This window comes from Loxodonta africana, chromosome 15 (genome assembly GCF_030014295.1).
Source record: "Loxodonta africana isolate mLoxAfr1 chromosome 15, mLoxAfr1.hap2, whole genome shotgun sequence".
In the NCBI taxonomy this organism is placed as follows: Eukaryota; Metazoa; Chordata; class Mammalia; order Proboscidea; family Elephantidae; genus Loxodonta; species Loxodonta africana.
This window is the reverse complement of record NC_087356.1, coordinates 18367555-18385718: the sequence shown is the minus strand read 5'-3', so window position 1 is coordinate 18385718 and position 18164 is coordinate 18367555. Positions and strand designations below refer to the sequence as shown.

General features: G+C 45.2%; 1 long non-coding RNA gene across 1 annotated transcript in view; it reads right to left on the bottom strand.

Moving 5' to 3' along the window:
• The window catches only part of LOC135227771 (uncharacterized), an 85296-nt gene extending 80987 nt beyond the window's left edge, over positions 1 to 4309 (bottom strand). The window contains exon 1 of the long non-coding RNA XR_010317921.1: positions 2022 to 4309. This is a non-coding gene — a long non-coding RNA (uncharacterized LOC135227771). The remainder of the gene's footprint in view (positions 1 to 2021) is intronic.
• Between the last annotated feature and the right edge of the window lie 13855 nt (positions 4310 to 18164).

Sequence of the window (18164 nt, the reverse complement as noted above, 5' to 3'; positions counted from 1 at the left end):
TCCTAGACCAGGGAAAGACTGATGACAAGGACCCTCCCCAGAGCCAATGGAGAGAGAAGGGCTTCCCCTAGAGCTGGCGCCCTGAATTCAGACTTCTAGCCTCCTAGACTGTGAGAGAATAAACATCTCTTTGTTGAAGCCATCCACTTGTGGTATTTCTGTTATAGCAGCACTAGATGACTAAGACACCCACTAACCTTGCCCCTTAAAATTTTTTTCCCTTGCACCTGTTATCCATTCATCAGCTGACCTCACTAGCAGCTGAAACTTTAGTAAATGCTTAACTGAACAGCTTCTGCTGTCAGAGGTGAGCAGTGTGGCTCTTTCTGGAGAGCATAATAATGGCTGTGTGCCCCATTTGTAAATCAGAAAAAAAGACAGACACTAACAATCTCCTCTCTAGATCAGTCCTTGCTTGACAAGCTGCCCTACGCTACAGCGGGCGCGTTTACTGTGTCTCCCGGCGCCTCGTGTTAGGCTGGTCCATGGCACATAAATACTGGCAGAATATTAGTAATGGGTATCAGTATCAGCAATTAGTGATTAGTGTTACTAATTATGGAAACCCTGGTGGCTTAGTGGTTAAGTGCTACGACTGCTAACCAGAAGGTCAGCAGTTCAACTCCACCAGGCGCTCCTTGGAAACTCTATGAGGTGGTTCTACTCTGTCCTATAGGGTCACTATGAGTTAGTATGGACTGAATGGCAACAGGTTTGATTTGGGTTTTTTTGGTTACTAATTATAGGAGCACTGGTGGTGCAGTGGTTAAGTGCTTGGCTGCTAACTGAAAGGTCGGTGGTTTGAACTCACCGTGCGCTCTGTGGGAGAAAGATGTGGCAGTCTGCTTCTGGAAAGATTACAGCCTCACAAGCCTTGTGGGGCAGTTCCACTCTGTCCTACAGGGCTGCTATGAGTCAGAATTGACTGGACGGGAAAGTGAGTTTTTTTGTTTTTGTTTTTGGTTTATTACTAATTAGTGAGGTTAGTAATTAACCAAAACCAAAACGAAACCCACTGCCCTCCAGTTGATTTTGACTCACAGCGGACCTATAGGACAGGGTAGAACTGCCCCATAGGGTTTGTTTCCCGGGCTGTCAATCTTGACGAAGCTGACTGCCACATCTTTCTTCTGCCCAGCGCCTGGTAGATTCAAACCACCAATGCTTTGGTTAGCAGTCAAGAGCTTTAACCACCTTACCACCGGGTCTCCCGATTAGTAATTACTATCAGTAAATATTAGTTGAATGAAGGAAGGAAAGAACGATTCGCTCCTGTTCAGAAACTCTCAGTGGCTTCTCAATGGCATGGGAAATGCCCAAGTTTCAAAACCCAGTGGTTGGGGATCCTGCAGTCAGATGCCCCCTGGCCGGCCCCACCACTCCTGCAGACATTCTGCACGTGGGCTGAGCCAGGCCAGTGGCTCTCAAACTTGCACGCGCGTGCGCGTATCAGAATCACCTGGAGGGTTTGTTAAAACACAGGCTGCCGGTTCCCACTCCCAGGGTTTCTGAATCAATAGATATGGGGTGGGGTGGAGAATCAGTGTTTTCAGTAAGTTCCCAGGGGATGCTGATTCTGCTGATCCTGGGACCAGACTTTGCCTATTTTGCTCCATGTCCACAAAGACCCCCCTTCACCTTGCTTCCAACAATTGGCCAAGGTCCACTTCAAATATTACCTTGTCAACTAAACCGAACAGTCAAGCAAAAAAGGGTACCCCCATTTCCACTTGCCTCTTAATCCCTCAGCTCACTATGCCTTATTTTTATTTTTACCTGTTCTTCTTTTTGATCTGTCCAGCTTTATGTCCCTGACCCTGCAGGCCTAATGCTCCTGCTTACTTTTGCCCACAGCTGCCCAATCGTCCACTCCCCGGTTGCCCAATCGTCCACTCCCCCGTCCATGTATTGGACTTCTACTCACCCTCTGGGGCCAGCGCAGACCCCACTTTCCCTGCCAGGCTTGCCCAGTGCAGAGGGAGCCACAGTCTCTTTGATCTTTCAAACAGAGAGCACCTCACCTTGGGTGACAAACCATTTCTTCTACTCTGACTTCCACCAGCACATGAACTTTCTCATCTCCCTCTCTTTGGTGGACTTTCTTGAAGGCAGGAGCTGTGTCTTGTGCCTTTTCACCCAGTGGGCAGACCTCATCCTTTGCTTCCTATACAGCTGGAGCAAGTTAAACATGTGTTGCTTGTCCAGTCAGATTCCAGTCTATGTTGTTATTGTTAGTTGCTGAGTCAGCTCTGATGCATTGTGACCTATGTACAACATAAGTAAATGTTGCTTGGTTTTGAGTCATCTTCATAATTGTTGGTATGTTTGAGTCCATTGTTCTCGCCATTTTGTAGTGCCTTCCAACCTAGGGGACTTATCTTCCAGCACGAAATCAAACACTATTCCGTTATAATCCACAGGGTTTTCATTGGTTGATTTTTGGAACTAGATAATCAGATCTTTCCTTCTATTCTATCTTGGTCTGGAAGCTCCGTTGAAACCTGTCCATCATGCGCAACCCTACTGGTATTTGAAATACTGGTGGCATAGCTTCCAGCATCACAGCAACATGCAAGCCACCACAGTATGACAAAATGGTAGATGGTAGTCTAATCCATATCCCACTGCCGTCCAGTAGATTCAAACTCATAGCAACCCTATAGGACAGAGTAGAACTGCCCCATAGAGTTTCCAAGGAGCGCCTGGCGGATTCGAACTGCTGACCTTTTGGTTAGCAGCTGTAGCACTTAATCACTACACCACCAGGGTTTCCCTAATCCATGTACTGAGACCTTAATACAGAATGTAATAAGGAATCTGGTCCTGCACTCAACCATGAAGACCAAACATAATTAAAACATAGAAACTGCCCTAGGGTTAGTGTCTATTTTCCAGCTGATATTCTCTGCTCACTATGCCCACCCTGTTTTCCTTCCTGCCAGTGGCCTGGGTTGTGACTGACCGATGTGACCACTGGATGCCCAGGCTCATCTGAAGCAGCCAAAGGTTCCTATCACTACAATACTGCTCCCAGGTCCTTAGCTTGACTTGTTGTCTTTGAGTCTCAGAAGAGAAGTGTGACTTTCAGTGGTAAGCCACATGATGTAACCCTTCGAGGGCACATGAAAGGCAGATGAAAGGAGATATTCTGCAGCCTGTTTAAATGTCAGTGACTAAGACCCAGTGACTGTACTAGCTGAGAACATTCTCACTTCTCAGTTGTGGGCACCTGAAAGGGTATTGCCCCACCCTCTCTAGCCCTGTGTGCTGATTGCATCATACCCTGTCACTCTCCCTCCATGGCGATGGTGGGGTCATCCCAATAGCAATTTATAGAAACCCAACTCAAGCCTCTTAGGCAAAAAGGGAACTTGTGGCTTGTGTGGTACTGGAAAATGCTCATCTCTGTGGCATGGCCCAGGGTGGTTTGCAGAATTAAAGAAGGAGCTATAGGAGCCAAGGATTTAAGGACCATAGTTGGTCCCAGGTATGCCAGGACCCTCTTTCTGTCCATCCATCTTTCTCTGCATTTCTTTGCTTGTTGGCCAAATACTGTCCTGCTGTAGTTGGGGGAAAGGGTACTATGACTAGCCCATTCTCAGTTCCAGGTCCACCAAGGCCCTGTGAACTGGGAGGGGGACTGTTTTCCAAAGGAGATATGGATGCTGGGCAGATCAAAACCAGATGTCTACTGCAAATTAGCATATATTGTCTTTGTAACATGCCAGGCACTGTACTAAGGGTTTTACATCTGTTATCTCATTTGATCCCAAGCTGAATTTATGAGGCAGGCCTTACAGTAGGTCTTCTGCCTGTCTTACAAATGAAAAGACATGGCACAAATCATACCTGGGTCATTTCTACTGGGCCCTCAGAAAAAAAGTGATCTGGATGTAAGCGTGTATTTTCTCTGGGGACAAGCACATTGTCTGCTTTGGAAGAACACCTACAAGCCAAAGCTTTAGTTAGCTCTGGGTGTCTCTATGGGTAGCTATGAGGCTAAGACCACTGTTATGAATTGAACTGTGTCTCCCCAAAAATATGTGTTGGAATCCTAATCCTTATTCCTGTGGAAGTAACCCTGTTCAGAAGTAGTGTTTTCTTTGTCATATTAATGGTTAATATTATACCATTGTAGAGTGTATCCTAAACCTAATCACTTCTGAGATACAGGAAGAACATAAACACAAAGACATATGAGCACATACTGGGGAAAACTGATGCCATGTGAGGATCACCAAGAACCAAGGAACCCCCAGCAAGGAAGGAATCCACAGGGCCGAGACCCTGCTTTGGACTTTCAGCCTCCAGAAACTTGAGGAAATAAATTTCTGTTGGTTAAAGTCACCCACTTATGGTATTTGAATTACAGCAGCACTGGAAACTAAGACACCAACAAATCTCCCCTTGTTGGTTCTGGCTAATTTAGATCTCTCTATTAAGCCACCGGTAGTGCAGCAGTTAGGAGCTTGGCTGTTAACCAAAAAGGTTGGCAGTTTGAATCCACCAGCTACTCCTGGGAAACCCTATGAGGCAGTTCTGCTCTGTCCTATACAGTCGCTATGAGTCGGAATCCATTCGATGGCAATGGATTTTTATCTTAAGCCAGTGAAGGAATTCTGATAGCACAGTGGTTAATCAGCCTCTCCACGGGAGAAAAGTGTGGCAGTCTGCTTTTGTAAAGATTACAGCCTTGGAAACCCTATGGGCAGTTCTACCCCATCCTATAGGGTTGTTATAAGTCAGAATCAACTCGACAGCAATGGGTTAGTAAGCCACTCTCTGTGCATCCAAAGATAAGTCTTATCATGGAAAACCAAGGGACTTCCTCCCCTTGTCCTATCCAGCCAAGAGCACACTTTCTTTGGGAGAGCATTTAGAAGGCTAGCTGGTCAGATTAGATCCAGATAAGGCAGTGGATTCTCCCTCCAGGCCAGGGGGTACCTGACATTTGGAGTTTTCATGGGACCTGGGCCCCCAACCAAAGAAGGACCCCTCTGCTCTGGCCTTGCCTATGACCAGTTCTTGGCTTCATTTCCTTCCTGAAGAAATGGGCTTTGAGACTTGCTCACAGCTTTAGCACAAAGGAAAATGAATCATAACAGAGTTTGGTTACCACCCGTCTGAGAGATTTCCTGACCCACCAGAGGTGAGGCTCCTCAGGGCCAAGATTCTCCAGGGCTAAGAGCAGCCCCTCTGCTGTTCCCACTGGACTGTGAGCCTAGTGGAGTTGCAGCCCTGCCACTTTGGCTCCCCAGTACATCCCCGACTCTGAGTATACTGCATGGTACACAATAGGTGCTCAATAAACGTTTGTTGAATAGATGGTTGATATTCCATTCTCAAGTGTTGTCTGGATGATCATTAAAATCAGCTGGTGACTACGAGCCAGGGCCTCTGTGCTGCACATAGTGGTTATAGGCAGCAGAAGCTTCCTTTCCTAGGTCTGAAACAAGAACCCAAATTTGCCAAAGACACCCACAGTTTTTTTCCTGGTCAGTCCCGAGGACTCTGCTTTTGGTTTTCATCAATGCAAGTGCCAACTTGTTAGGTAAATGAGCCATAAATTTTTTCATAATATTCTGCCAGGTATTTGTTCAATAACAATTGCTGACTGCAGACTTCAAATCAGGGAAAAGAACATTAGACTAAAGTCAGACAATGAGCTTACCAGCTCTATCACTAGTAGCAAAAGCCAACATTTATTGTGTACTTACTGTGTGCCTGGTACTTTATAGGCATGGGCTCATTAATCCTCAGGATAATTCTAGGTAAATAGGCTATGTTGCTGTTGTTACTTGCCTTCTCGTAGATTCTGGCTCATGGGGATCCCATGTATGCAGGGTAGAACCACTCTATAGGGTTTTCAAGGATGTGACCTCTTGGAAGCAGACCGCCAGGTCTGTCTTCTGAGGCACCTCTGGGAGGGCTCACACTGCCAGCCTTTGGGTCATGAGTCCAGCGCTTAACCACTTACACCACCTAGGAATTCCTGACTAGTGTTGTAATCATCTACATTTTACTGATGAGGAAAATGGGATTTCTAAAGGCTCTAGAGGTATAGGCCATATAGTAACTAGTTTAAGAGAGAGTCAGTGCTCAAGCCCCAGTCTGTCTGACCCCAATGCCAGTGCTCTTAAATCATTCTGCAGTATTGCAAGTCACTTAACCTTCCTGAGCCTCAGTTTTGTCTTCCTTCAAATGGGGATAAAAATCATCTCCCGGGATAAACATTGTGCATTAATGCAGAGCGTAAACTGTAAAGCACCACACACCTTTTAAGTTGACATTGCCGTTGTCCCAGATTCAAAGCAGAGTGTGGGATGTTGAAAGTCAGCACTGGATTGATGAATGCTATTTTTTTCTTAGCCATCTTGCCAATGCTCTGTTCATAACCCAACTTTACTGAATACCTGCTTTGTGCCAGTTGCACAAAAATGAGTGAGATGAGGTCCTTGCCCTCAGGGAGTTCACAAGCTTACGAACATCTGCAGTACTTAACAAGGTCAAGGATGGATCTGCACACTCACCCCCAGTAGTCACCTTTGGAACAAAGAGTGAAGAAGTTTGACACTAATGGGCAGAACTCTGGACACAGAGATTAATAGTTCAGGTAACAAGGGAAATAAAGGCCACCTTGGCTTTGAGGGTCACACCCCAGGGAGGAAGGAAGTCCCCCTTCCTACAAACAATGACCCAACAGAGTGATTAATGAGTTCAAATAGCAGCTCCTTGCTTTTGTGGCCCTGTGTCCTCTGGTGGCCCAGTGATTAAGAGCTCAGCAGCTGACCACAATGTCGGCAGTTCGAATCCACCAGCCGCTCCTGGGAAACCCTGTGAGGCAGTTCTACTCTGACCTATAGAGCCGGCATGAGTCAGAGTTGACTTGATGGCAACAGGGTCCTCTGGTAAAGAAGCCCGAGTGGTACAAGCAGTTCTCAAATAGCTTCTAAAGGTTGGAGGTTCGAACCCACACAGTGGTCCCATAGAAGAAAGGCCTGCAAAAGTGGTTCAGTAAAAGAGCACAGCCAAGAAAACCCTGTGGAGCAGTTCTCCTCTGTAACACATGGGGTTGCTGTGAGCCGGAATCGACCTGACAGCAGCAGGCTTGGGTTTGGTTTTAGTGCTCTAGTAAATTACTTAACCTCTTCAAGGCTCCGTTTCCTATCTCCTACAGGAAAGTGATAGGGATAACTTTCTATATTATATGTAAAGAGATTAGTTCAGTGCTTGGGACACAGCAAACATCAGCTGACATATAGCCAAAGGTGGCGGGAGCAGACAGTCCTGGCCTCGAACACATCAGCAAGATGGGGACGGGAGGTGGGGGAAGACCAGGTAACCATTGCCTGGGAGGAGGGAAAACCACCTGGGACCCAAGGGAAGGAGGTACACCACCCCCTCCTCAATGAAACGGGGGTGGGGAGGGAGGGCTTGGAGCCAAGCTCCAGTGCCATTTAAAATGCCCTCACTGTCGAACATGACCCCGAGAAAAAGGGGCCAAAAAAATAAAATATGCACACTTTTCCCATGCTGAAAACTATTGCTTATTTGAAGATAAAGACTGTCGGGTGTTTGTGTTATACTTTCGAATTCATTCTTTCATGAGATCCTCAAAACCTTATGAGCCACACAAGAAGGAAATGATTGTATCCATTTAAAATAATTTTTTTTTTTCTATTGAGTCAATTGCAATTCATGGTGACCTCGTGTGTGTCAGAGTAGAACTGTACTCCCCAGGGTTTTCAATGGCTGATTTTTTGGAAGTAGATCTCCAGGCCTTTCTTCTGAGGCATCTCTGGGTGGGCTCAAACTTCAAACCTTTCAGTTAGCAGCTAAACACATTAACCATCTGTGCCACCCAGGGACCCCAGGTCCATTTCACAGATGGTGAAATTGAGACTCATGAGGCAAGGCCATTTGGTTAGGGTCACACTGTTAGAAGTGGTGGAATTGAATTCAAACCTAGTGCCCGGTCCAGTGTTCACCACCGGTATTCCAAGCAAAGCTTTGTGGAGAAAAATGAAAAAACTGCAGATGTGCGTTTGAGTCACCCAGAGAAGCTTTAAAACTTCCAATCCCTGGGCTCTCCCAAATCCTATTAAATATGAGTCTTTGTGTGGGAGCCCAGGAAGCTCCGTCGGGGAAGCGGATGCAGTTGGGTGATGGGTGTCTGGAAGGCAGTCACACAACTGTGTGTAGCTGGATGGGGGTTTGGAGGCACACATACACCTGGACCCCCTGCCATCTCCAGGTAAGCCCCCACCACTCCTGCCAGGCTGGCTGCAATAGCCCGTCAGCAGGGGTCCACGCCACCACCACCCCCTTCCCCTGCCCAATCCACCCTCCAACTGCACCCAGGGTGAGCATGTCTCCACCCCCCACCTGGCACACACACCCTGCTAATGCCCTCCTGAGGTTTCCCAGACCCCTTAGCCTGGCCTACAAGCCCTGCCTGAACCGGCAGGTCATCACCACTCTGTGTTCCCCCGCGAGCCTTCTCCAGCGTCCCTAGAGCTCTGGAGACACCCTTCTACCACACGGTTTTTGCACATGCTGCTCCTATGAGTTGGAATTGACTCGAGGGTAGTGGGTTTGGTTTGGTTAGGTTTGCTCCTGCCATACGGAATGCTGGTGGCTCCCCATCCCACTGTTCCACCCCTTCCTCTGGTCATGCCTCCTCCTTCTGATTCAGCATTATTTCCTCAGAGAAGTCCTCCTCAACCCCCAGTCTAGGGCAGCTTCCTTTGTTATGTGCTGTCTCAGAGTCAGGCTTCTTTCCTGGGTGTTCTCCTTACCGACTGTAACTGTCCCTGGGATTCTGGAGAGCAGGGGCCACATCTGTCTGTTCACCCTTTCTTCTCAGTGCTTGGCACTCGGTGAATATTTGTCGAATGACGTGACATTGCAGGATACGTACAATGGGATCAGACAGGAGCTGGGCTGTCTCCACCTCTCCATTCTCAAGAGGCAAGACACCTGGAGGTGGCCAGTTTGATGAAGCCATTTAGACATCAGTACCCCTGACAACCCCCACATGTCTGTCAGTTTGTCGTACTGTGGGGGCTCGTGTGTTGCTGTGATGCTGGAAGCTATGCCACCAGTATTCAGATACCAGCAAGGTTACCCATGGAGGACAGGTTTCAGCTGAGCTTCCAGACTAAGACAGATTAGGAAGAAGGACCCAGCAGTCTACTTCTGAAAAGCATTAGCTAGTGAAAACCTTATGAATAGCAGCGGAACGTTGTCTGATATAGTGCTGGAAGATGAGCCCCCAGGTTGGAAGGCACTCAAAAGATGACTGGGCAAGGGCTGCCTCCTCAAAGTAGAGTCGACCTTAATGACGTGGATGGAGTAAAGCTTTCGGGTCCTTCATTCGCTGATGTGGCATGACTCAAAATGAGAAGAAACAGCTGCAAACATCCATTAAAAATCGGAACCTGGAATGTACGAAGTATGAATCCAGGAAAATGGGAAATCCTCAAAAATGAAATGGAACGCAAAAACATCGATATCCTAGGCATTAGTGAGCTGAAATGGACTGCTCTTGGCCATTTTGAATCGAACAATCACATAGTCTACTATGCTGGGAATGACAACTCGAAGAGGAATGGTGTTGCATTCATCGTCAAAAAGAACATTTCAAGATCTATCCTGAAGTACAACGCTGTCAGTGATAGGATAATATCCATATGCCTACAAGGCAGACCAGTTAATACGACTATTATTCAAATTTACACAGCAACCACTAGGGCCAAAGATGAAGAAATAGAAGATTTTTATCAGCTGCTGCAGTCTGAAATTGACCACTAGTTGGAAAATATGGCCTTGGTGATAGAAACAATGCCAGAGATCGATTGATAGAATTTTGCAATACCAATGACTGCTTCATTGCAAATACCTTATTTCACCAACATCAGTGGCGACTATACACATGGACCTCGCCAGATGGAACACACAGAAATCAAATTGACTACATCTGTGGAAAGAGACGATGGAAAAGCTCAATATCATCAGTCAGAACAAGGCCAGGGTGCCAACTGTGGAACAGACCATCAATTGCTCATATGCAAGTTCAAGCTGAAACTGAAGAAAATCAGAGCAAGTCCATGAGAGCCAAAATATGACCTTGAATATATCCCACCTGAATTTAGAGACCATCTGAAGAATAGATTTGACGCACTGAACACTAGTGACCGCAGACCAGATGAGTTGTGGAATGACATCAAGAATATCATCCATGAAGAAAGCAAGAGGTCACTGAAAAGGCAGGAAAGAAAGAAAAGACCAAGATGGATGTCAGGGGAGACTCTGAAACTTGCTCTTGAGTGTCGAGCAGCTAAAGCAAAAGGAAGCACTGATGAAGTAAAAGAACAAAAGATTTCAAAGGGCCTCTTGAGAAGACAAAGTAAAGTATTATAATGACATGTGCAAAGAGCTGGAGATGGAAAACCAAAAGGGAAGAACATGCTCGGCATTTCTCAAGCTGAAAGAACTGAAGAAAAAATTCAAGCCTCGAGTTGCAATAGTGAAGGATTCCATGAGGAAAATATTAAATGATGCAGGAAGCATCAAAAGAAGATGGAGGGAATACACAGAGTCATTATACCAAAAAGAATGAGTCGATATTCAACCATTTCAAGAGGTGGCATGTGATCAGGAACCGACGGTACTGAAGGAAGAAGTCCAAGTCGCTCTGAAGGCACTGGCAGAAAACAAGGCTCCAGGAACTGATGGAATATCAATTGAGATGTTTCAACAAACAGACGCAACGCTGGAGATGCTCACTCATCTATGCCAAGAAATATGGAAGACAGCTTCCTGGCCAACTGACTGGAAGAGATCCATATTTATGCCTATTCCCAAGAAAGTTGATTCAACCGAATGTGGAAATTACAGAACAATATCATCGTTATCACACGCAAGCAAAATTTTGCTGAAGATCATTCAAAAGCAGCTGCAGCAGTATATCGACAGGGAACTGCCAGAAATTCAGGCCAGTTTCGGGAGGGGACGTGGAACCAGGGATATCATTGCTGATGTCAGATGGATCCTGGCTGAAAGCAGAGAATACCAGAAGGATGTTTACTTGTGTTTTATTGACTATGCAAAGGCATTCGACTGTGTGAATCATAACAAACTATGGATAACACTGCGAAGAATGGAAATTCCAGAACACTTGTTTTTTTTTTAATTGTGCTTATGAGGAACTTTTACATAGATCAAGAGGCAGGTGTTTGGACAGAACAAAGAGATACTGATTGGTTTAAAGTCAGGAAAGGTGTGTTTCAGGTTGTATTCTTTCACCATACCTATTCAATCTGTATGCTGAACAAATAATCCGAGAACCTGGACTATATGAAGAAGAATGGGGCATCAGGATTGGAGGAAGACTCATTAACAACCTGCGTTATGCAGATGACAACAACCTTGCCTGCTGAAGGTGAAGAGGACTTGAAGTACTTACTAATGAAGATTAAGGACCACAGCCTTGAGTATGGATTACACCTCAACATAAAGAAAACAAAAATCCTCACAACTGGACCAATGAGCAACATCATGATAAACGGAGAAAAGATTGAAGTTGTCAAGAATTTCATTTTACTTGGATCCACAATCAACAGCCATGGAAGCAGCAGTCAAGAAATCAAAAGACACATTGCATTGGGCAAATCTGCTGCAAAAAAAACCTCTTCAAAGTGTTGAAGAGCAAAGATGTCACCCTGAAGGCTAAGGTGCGCCTGACCCAAGCCATGGTATTTTCAATCGCATCATATGCATGTGAAAGCTGGACAGTGAATAAGGAAGACCGAAGAAGAGTTGACGCCTTTGAATTGTGGTGTTGGCGAAGAATATTGAATATACCATGGACTGCCAAAAGAACGAACAAATCTGTCTTAGAAGAGGTACAACCAGAATGCTCCTTAGAAGCAAGGATGGCGAGACTGCGTCTTACATATTTGGATATGTTGTCAGGAGGGATCAGTCCCTGGAGAAGGACATCATGCTTGGCAGAGTACAGGGTCAGCGGAAAAGAGGAAGACCCCCCAAGAAGGTGGATTGACACAGTGGCTGCAGCAATGAGCTCAAGCAAAACAATGGTTGTGAGGATGGCTCAGGACCGGGCAATGTTTCATTCTGTTGTGCACAGGGTCTCTATGAATCAGAACCGACTAGACGGCACCTAACAACAACAACAACATCATAACAACAACCCCTGACAAACTGCAAAATCACTGGGTTTTCTTGCCAAGTAACATGCCTGGCTGACTTTCTGACCTCTGTGCTGTCTTAACCCTGCTCTGATGATGAGGGATTCCCACAGTCTTCCTTGTCTGTGTTTGGCTTGAGTTTTTATGAGCTGCACGATACTTGTGATCAGAAAAGGCAATAAAGATTATTTTTAAAGTCTGCCAGAACTGGGGAAGGCTCTAAAGCTGCGTTAGTCTTGTCTCTAAAAACCATAATTTGGAAAGAAGTGTAATGCATTTAATACGTATTTTTTTTGGAAGTATTTTAAAGATGCACTAGAAATTTAATTGACTTTTTTTGGACGTTCGGAAGCTAAGTAAAGAGATAATGTTTTGGTTGAAATGCCCTCTTTGCCCTTATCACTGCAATGTTGTTTTTTTTTAAAAATTTTAATTGTGCTTTAAGTGAAAGTTTACAAATCAAGTCAGTCTCTCACACAAAAACTTACATACACCTTGCTACATACTCCCAGTTGCTCTCCCCCTAATGAAAGCCCGCTCCCTCCCTCAACTCTCTCTTTTCATGTCCAGCTTCTAACCCACTCTACCCTCTCATTTCCCCTCCAGATAGGAGATGCCAAAATAGTTTCAAGTGTCCACCTGATCTGAGAAGCTCACTCCTCACCAGCATCCCTCTCCATCCCATTGTCCAGTCCAATCCATGTCTGAAGAGTTGGCTTCGGGAATTGTTCCTGTCCTGGGCTAACAGAAGGTCTGGGGGCCATGACCACTGGGATCCTTCTAGTCTCAGTCAGACCATTAAGTCTGGTCTTTTTACCAGAATTTGGAGTCTGTATCACACTGCTCTCCTGCTCCCTCAGAGATTCTCTGTTGCGTTTCCTGTCAGGACTGCAATGTGTTTTTAATGTTAAGGGTGCTAGCAGCGAAGCTGAGAGGCAGAGCATTTAAAAAGAGGCAGACCATTTAGTAGCAAGTAAATTCACAGAGAAGGGCAAAAGCTTTGCTGGTCTGATTAATGGCACTGCCTAAGAGAAGCAAACGGAGCAAACACAGGGGTTCTGGTTCTCAGTGCCAGATGATGCCAACGCCCTCCCTCCTCCACACACACACAGCACCCTTCCCTGACTCCTGATTCACCCTGAGCCCCGCCCTTTGTAAAAAAAAAAGGGCAAGGACGGAGTGGGATTGTTTTTGGCCAGCATCAGTTGTGTTTTAAGACCTGAAGATTTAATGGTTTGCTTTTTGGCCACGTCAGAGAATTCCCACATGAAAATGACTGCGTTTGAATTTCACTTCCCTGTCTAAGGTAGCCCTCTCCTTTCCTGGCCAGGAAGGTCCCTGGCTTCTGGCTCACATCAGTCTTCTCCCTGGCAGGGATCTCTTTGGTTGCTTGGCTATAAAGAAGAAGCATCCCATCACTGTTAAAGAATGCATGCTTTGGGTTGGGACTGGAGGACCAGACAAAGGGCTGTGGTGACAGTGGCAGAGTAGTTAGTAAATCGCAAAAATATCAGGAGACCCAGCCCCGACCCAGTCACGTGATTCTCATCTCCTTTGTGGTGGTTAGTTACCATCGTGTCAACTCCAATGCATGGCGGCCTTATGCATTTAAAGAGCAAAATCTCGCCCGGTCCTGCGCCATCTTCATGATAGTTGGTATGATTGTGTCCATTGTTTCGGCCATTGTGTAGCACCTTCCAACCTACCTTCAAACCTAGGGGGCTTATCTTCTAGCACTGTATCAGATGACATTCTGTTGTGATCCACAAGGTTTCCACTGGCTAATTTTTGGAAGTAGATCACTAGGCCTTTCTTCCTAGTCTAAGTCTAGAAGCTTCATTGAAACCTGTATATCTTGGATGACCCCAATGGTATTTGAAATACTGGTGGCTCAGCTTCCAGCATCATAGCAACACATAAGCTGCCACAGTACAACATCTGACAGATGGTGGGGGTCACTCTTTTAGTGTCATTCAGTCTTACCGTATTCGAGTGAGTTTTCTACTTTTTCCTCTGGTAGACCAGATCCCATGGGATCCCCACCTGATAACCAATAGTAGAGTTTTGAGCTTTAGGATGGGATTAGGGGAGTGGAAGGAGGAAATTTTAAGCACAACAGATTTTTGGAGAGTCAGAGAAAACATTACCTCCTGGATTCAAAGATTGGGTGATCCGGGAGATTGGTAAGCAGCAAAAAGAAATGTGGCTGGGCTGGTGTCTTAGTCGTCTAGTGCTGCTATAACAGAAACACCACAAGTGGATAGCTTCAACAAGTAGAATTTTATTCTCTCACTGTCTAGTAGGCTACAAGCCTGAATTCAGGGTGTCAACTCCAAGGGAAATCTTTCTCTCTCTGTTGGCTCTGAAGGAAGGTCCTTGTCATCAATCTTCTGCTGGTCTAGGAGCTTCTCCATACAGGAACCTTGGGTCCAAAGGATGCGCTTTTCTCCCGGCACTGCTTTCTTGGTGGTGTGAAGTCCCACATCTCTCTGCTCGCTTCCCTCTCCTTTTATCTCTTATAAGATAAAAGGTGGTGCAAACCACACCCCAGGGCAATTCCCGTTACATTGGATCAGGGATGCAACCTGAGCAAGGGCATTATAACCAAAAAAACCCAAACCCATTGCCATTGAGTCGATTCTGACTCATAGAGACCCTATAGGACACAGTAGAACTGCTCCATAGAGTTTCCAAGGAGCACCTGGTGGATTCGAACCACTGGCTTCTTGGCTAGCAGCTGTAGCACTTAACCATTACGCCACCAGGGTTTCCAAGGGTATTATATCCCACCCTAATTCTCCTTCACATAATCTAATCTTGCCTCATTAACCACAGGCAGAAATAGGACTTACAACACATAGGAAAATCACATCAGATGACAAAATGGTGCACAAACATGAAAAACTGGGATTCATGGCCTAGCCAAATGATACACATATTTCTGGGGACAAAATTCAACCCATGGTAGCTGGTATACCCCTGGTTCTTCTCTGCAAGGTTTGTTCTTGTTGTTAAGTACTGTAGAGTCGGTTCCAACTCATAGCAACCATGTGTACAACAGAACGAAACACTGCCCGGTCCTGAGCCATCCTCACAACCATTGTTTTGCTTGAGCTCATTGCTGCAGCCACTGTGTCAATCCACCTTCTTGGGGGGCCTTCCTCTTTTCCGCTGACCCTGTACTCTGCCAAGCATGATGTCCTTCTCCAGGGACTGATCCCTCCTGACAACATATCCAAATATGTAAGACGCAGTCTCGCCATCCTTGCTTCTAAGGAGCATTCTGGTTGTACCTCTTCTAAGACAGATTTGTTCGTTCTTTTGGCAGTCCATGGTATATTCAATATTCTTCGCCAACACCACAATTCAAAGGCGTCAACTCTTCTTCGGTCTTCCTTATTCACTGTCCAGCTTTCACATGCATATGATGCGATTGAAAATACCATGGCTTGGGTCAGGCGCACCTTAGCCTTCAGGGTGACATCTTTGCTCTTCAACACTTTGAAGAGGTTTTTTTTGCAGCAGATTTGCCCAATGCAATGTGTCTTTTGATTTCTTGACTGCTGCTTCCATGGCTGTTGATTGTGGATCCAAGTAAAATGAAATTCTTGACAACTTCAATCTTTTCTCCGTTTATCATGATGTTGCTCATTGGTCCAGTTGTGAGGATTTTTGTTTTTTTTATGTTGAAGTGTAATCCATACTGAAGGCTGTGGTCCTCGATCTTCATTAGTAGGTGCTTCAACTCCTCTTCACTTTCAGTAAGCAAGGTTGTTGTCATCTGCATAACGCAGGTTGTTAATGAGTCTTCCTCCAATCCTGATGCCCCATTCTTCTTCATATAGCCCAGGCTCTCGGATTATTTGTTCAGCATACAGATTGAATAGGTATGGTGAAAGAATACAACCGTGACGCACACGTTTCCTGACTTTAAACCAATCAGTATCCCCTTGTTCTGTCCGAACAACTGCCTCTTGATCTATGTAAAAGTTCCTCATGAGCACAATTAAGTGTTCTGGAATTCCCATTCTTCACAGTGTTATCCATAGTTTGTTATGATCCACATAGTCAAATGCCTTTGCATAGTCAATAAAACACAGGTAAACATCCTTCTGGTATTCTCTGCTTTCAGCCAGGATCCATCTGACATCAGCAATGATATCCCTGGTTCCACGTCCTCTTCTGAAAGCGGCCTGAATTTCTGGCAGTTCCCTGTCAGTATGCTGCTGCAGCCATTTTTGAATGATCTTCAGCAAAATATTACTTGCATGTGATATTAATGATATTCTTGTATAATTTCCACATTCAGTTGGATCACCTTTCTTGGGAATAGGCATAAATATGGATCTCTTCCAGTCAGTTGGCCAGGAAGCTGTCTTCCATATTTCTTGGCATAGATGAGTGAGCATCTCCAGTGTTCCGTCTGTTTGTTGAAACATCTCAATTGATATTCCATCAATTCGTGGAGCCTTGTTTTTTGCCAGTGCCTTCAGAGTGACTTGGACTTCTTCCTTCAGTACCATTGGTTCCTGATCACATGCCACCTCTTGAAATGGTTGAATATCGACTAATTCTTTTTGGTATAATGACTCTGTGTATTCCTTACATCTTCTTTTGATGCTTCCTGTGTCACTTAATATTTTCCTCATGGAATCCTTCACTATTGCAACTCGAGGCTTGAATTTTTTCTTCAGTTCTTTCAGCTTGAGAAATGCCGAGCATGTTCTTCCCTTTTGGTTTTCCATCTCCAGCTCTTTGCACATGTCATTATAATACTTTACTTTGTCTTCTCGAGAGGCCCTTTGAAATCTTCTGTTCAGTTCTGTTACTTCATCAGTTCTTCCTTTTGCTTTAGCTGCTCGACACTCAAGAGCAAGTTTCAGAGTCTCCTCTGACATCCATCTTGGTCTTTTCTTTCTCTTCTGCCTTTTCAGTGACCTCTTGCTGTCTTCATGGATGATATTCTTGATGTCATTCCACAACTCGTCTGGTCTGTGGTCGCTAGTGTTCAATGCGTCAAATCTATTCTTCAGATGGTCTCTAAATTCAGGTGGGATATACTCAAGGTCATATTTTGGCTCTCATGGACTTGCTCTGATTTTCTTCAGTTTCAGCTTGAACTTGCATATGAGCAATTGATGATCTGTTCCACACTTGGCACCCTGGCCTTGTTCTGACTGATGATATTGAGCTTTTCCATCGTCTTTCCACAGATGTAGTCAATTTGATTTCTGTGTGTTCCATCTGGCGAGGTCCATGTGTATAGTTGCCGTTTATGTTGGTGAAAGAAGGTATTTGCAATGAAGAAGTCATTGGTATTGCAAAATTCTATCATTCAATCTCTGGCATTGTTTCTATCACCAAGGCCATATTTTCCAACTAGTGGTCAATTTCAGACTGCAGCAGCTGATAAAAATCTTCTATTTCTTCATCTTTGGCTCTAGTGGTTGGTGCATAAATTTGAATAATAGTCGTATTAACTGGTCTGCCTTGTAGGCATATGGATATTATCCTGTCACCGACAGAGTTGCACTTCAGGGTAGATCTTGACAATGAATGCAACACCACTCCTCTTCAAGTTGTCATTCCCAGCATAGTAGACTATATGATTGTCCAATTCAAAAGGGCCAAGAGCAGTCCATTTCAGCTCACTAATGCCTAGGATATCGATGTTTTTGCGTTCCATTTCATTTTTGAGGATTTCCAATTTTCCTAGACTCAAACTTCGTACATTCCAGGCTCCAATTATTAGTGGAAGTTTGCAGCTGTTTCTTCTCGTTTTGAGTCGTGCCACATCAGCAAATGAAGGACCCGAAAGCTTTACTCCATCCACGTCATTAAGGTCGACTCTACTTTGAGGAGGCAGCCCTTGCCCAGTCATCTTTTGAGTGCCTTCCAACCTGGGGGGCTCATCTTCCAGCGCTATATCAGACAATGTTCCGCTGCTATTCA